The sequence below is a fragment of the Triticum dicoccoides genome, chromosome 4A (assembly GCF_002162155.2).
Source record: "Triticum dicoccoides isolate Atlit2015 ecotype Zavitan chromosome 4A, WEW_v2.0, whole genome shotgun sequence".
NCBI lineage: Eukaryota > Viridiplantae > Streptophyta > Magnoliopsida > Poales > Poaceae > Triticum > Triticum dicoccoides.
Window position 1 is genome coordinate 301,214,397 of NC_041386.1, and position 3,489 is coordinate 301,217,885.

At 41.3% G+C, this 3,489-nt stretch overlaps 1 long non-coding RNA gene across 2 annotated transcripts; it reads left to right on the forward strand.

Moving 5' to 3' along the window:
• The first annotated feature begins 338 nt into the window (after positions 1-338).
• LOC119288887 lies at positions 339-3,205 on the forward strand. Of its 2 annotated transcripts, none has more exons than XR_005141331.1 (2): positions 339-505; positions 3,019-3,205. It is a non-coding gene; the product is annotated as an uncharacterized LOC119288887 (long non-coding RNA). The 2 variants fall into 2 exon arrangements; XR_005141332.1 differs by lacking the exon at positions 339-505 and adding an exon at positions 1,971-2,067.
• The last annotated feature ends 284 nt before the right edge of the window (positions 3,206-3,489 follow it).

Consider the following 3,489-nt stretch of genomic DNA (forward strand, 5'->3'; position numbering starts at 1 on the left):
CCACCCCGCCACCGACGAGGCCCGACCCCCCGGGGGCCCAGCCAAGATGGTGCTCGCGTAGATGGGCGGGAGCATCTCCCGCGCGCTCGCGCAGATGAGCAACACCACAGTCGACGAGAAGGTGCTCGGGGAGTGCCTCAACGAGATCTCCCGCGCTCCTGCAGTCCGACGTCCGGAAGATCGTCAACCTCGAGACCCTTGCCGCCGACACCAACAAGCAGTGCATCATACAGCAGGTCCCGCCCGCTCCACCTCCCTCAATTCATTTCCTGCGCTAATTCGATCAAGGGACTGGTTGGGAGGAGGCTGATGCCCTTGTGTTTTTCCTGCTACAGGCCGTCTTCAGGGAGCTCCGCAACATGCTGGATCCAGGGAAGCCGGTATTCAACCCCAAGAAGGGCAAGCCCAGCATCGTCATGTCCTGGTTCAAGAGCCCATCATCTACAACGTCCGCGCATGACCCAACCTCGTCGAGAGCACCTCCGGGAGCCGGGATCTCCAGATGGTAACCTCCTCCTATCTCGATCCCTTCCCACCTAGCATAGATGCCTCATTTACTGCTTATGTGCGTGCCAAATCCATGCCTGGGACCGACCAAGGGGTCTGCTTTTAGTTGGCCGTGTTCATATTTGTTGATATTCTCAAAGTGTAGCATGTACGAGTTTTATTTGTTGACACTCTCCTCATGTGAAGTGATTAGTTAGCAATTTGGACCGGTGGATGGAGTTTGGTACATGTAAAACGGTTCTGGCATTGTCATTTCTGAGCATATTTTGTAATGGTAGCCTGCAATGGGGTTGACACTCTGCTCATATGCATTTTAGCTCTTTTGCTTTTAATCTGTTAGCAGTGGTCACCATTATATATTGCTTGTGAATAAGTATTTCAACTCATTCGCATTGAATCTGTTTACAACAGTCACAAATACTTGTTTGCTTCATGATTATATGTTGCCATGATGATTTAAGATGATTAGCTGATGCTGAACAAGTTATATCATTCTGACCATGTGAATTTGTTAGTGGTGCACTTATTTTCAGAAGTAGCATTTACACCGAAGCTCCTTGCATATATATGACACTGCTTGGTACATGTAAAATGGTTCTGGCATTCTCATCTCTGAGCATATTCTGTAACTGTAGCCTACAAGGGGATTGAGCATATATGCATTTTAGAAATACTACTGTTTTCAGTTGACAGACTCAAATAATGCAGCATGCATTGTCCTTTTCCCTGCACAAATAATGCAGTATGAGATGTGTGACCACATCATGTAATTGTTGTAATGGTTCATGATTCAGTTTTTCACTTGTGTAATCTTCGTTTACTCTGCTCAAGGGCTGCCCTAGTTAGTTAGTTTTGATAGGGTCCTTACTGCATATGCTGCTGGAATCTAATTTGACCTGTTAAGAATGAGTGTCAATCAATCAAACACAAGGAAATTAAATGCTCACTGTTTCTCATAGTGATTGTTGTGTCGTGTATAGGTCAAACTAGTGTTGTCCTTGTCTACTTTTGAGGCATCAACATGTGTTGCCATGGTTTTGGTTTTGGTTTCCGGTTGATGCATGGTTGGTTTGCTAGCTGTTCGTTAGTACCTACTGGTTGTTACTATTCCTCTTTTGAGTTAGTTTCCCTGTGTGAGACAGATTTCTTTCTTGATGTACCAATCCTCAATTAATGCCTCATGAAGCTCTTTTTGTATGCGACCTTCTGTTCAAATATTTGTACTCCCTCCGATCCATATTAATTAACGCTAGTTTAGTAGAAAAGTTCTACTAAACTAGCGTAAATTAATATGGATCAGAGGGAGTACATGATTTTGATTTCCCAAACATACAAATGATTTGCAAGTTGGACTGGATGTTTTCGAGAAGATTTCTTAGTGTAGGACCTGGTGCATGTCTTCTGAAATCTGACTAGGAGACGTATTCTTCATATCTAATCAAGATTTGTTTGTTTCAGAGTTCTAAAGAAAGTAGGAATGTTCTTGTGCTTTTCCGAAACAGAGTTAGAGTGCTCAAGCGTGCGCCAAGGTTCTAACATTTTCTCGAACGCTTTGTGCTGGTATGTATGTCACATCTTGCTTCCATTGCAGTCTCAACACCCACTTTGCGTTTCTGCAATCACTAATTATACTCCAGTTTGGTGGGTTCCAAATGTTGTTGTTGCACATGTAAAAGAAAGGGATTCAGGCTACACATCTAGCTTCTGGATGTATCTATCTCACTGCCTTTTGCTGTTCCACTCTGGTTTTGCTTACTTTCTAAAATGGGTGTTTTAATAATAATGTTTATAGAGGCTGGAGATGTACCATTTCTCTCACCTCATCTTCTTATCATTGCCGGACATATGCCCCCTTCTTTTGGGTGATGGTGATTTCATATTTATCATGGAATAAAATAACATGCTATGGGAGCAGAAACTATTCACTTAATTATTTAAGGCCAAGAAGTATAAATCGAGGCACCTCCTCTCCTCTCCTCCCGTTGATGCTTGATTGTTACCTGGAATAAAGATTGTTTTCAGGAACATGAAAGTATTACCGTTTGTTAGGACATGATGACTGTTTGTTTACTGCTTTATGATTTTGTGTAGAGTTGTGTCCTTCTTGTCCCCTTTTACCCAAGGCCATCTTGTTGTGTCAATGGCTGTGTTGCCGTTTCAAGTTTGTCGACGACATAGTATCCCCTGTGATCCTCTTCAGACTAGACTCTTTAGTTTCTATCTCATGTTCATAGCGTTCTAGTTTGTCGACGACATAGTATCCCCTGTGATCTCTTAGTGAAATGAGAGGTTTGATTGATGCTGTATAGGATTGGCTAGTTTTGCTTAATGCAATGTCTTATGCAATCAGATTACATTTCTGTTTGTTATGGTAATATAAAAAATAATCGTGCTGTCAAAATTTTCATAGTGCGTGCCTTTTATTTCTTTAGTTTGATTGTTTCCCTTGTATTCAATATGCTTCTAATGCCTGATCCTTTCATTTTTGTTGTGGCATCTTTATTTTCACAGGTGTTGTGTGTCCTGGAAGATGGAAGAGAAAGAAAACTTATTTTTGTTGAACTAAATTTTCTGTATTCTATTTTGTTGTACTTATCATTTGATAGTTTTGTATAGGAACAAGTGATACTATTTTGAAGGGCTTTATGGCCTGTGATGTAAACATATTTAGTGCTGAAATATGAAATTATTTGCAAAATTTGTCGAAAAGGAGGATCATTTGTATGAATATGTGAATGGGCTGAAAAGAGTATTGGACCAACTCCTGGATTGAATTATTATCTGAATGTATAAAAAGCCTGAATGTAAACCAGAAATGGGCTGCAAAAAATTATACCTATACTCTTGAAAGGCCAAATGTGCATAAAAATTGACGGGCTGACCAGTTGGGCTTGACCCATGTAGCTGACAAAAATTAACAGAAATAAATATACTAAATGGGCTGAATTGTTGGGCTCGGCCCATATAGACACCGAATTGGAC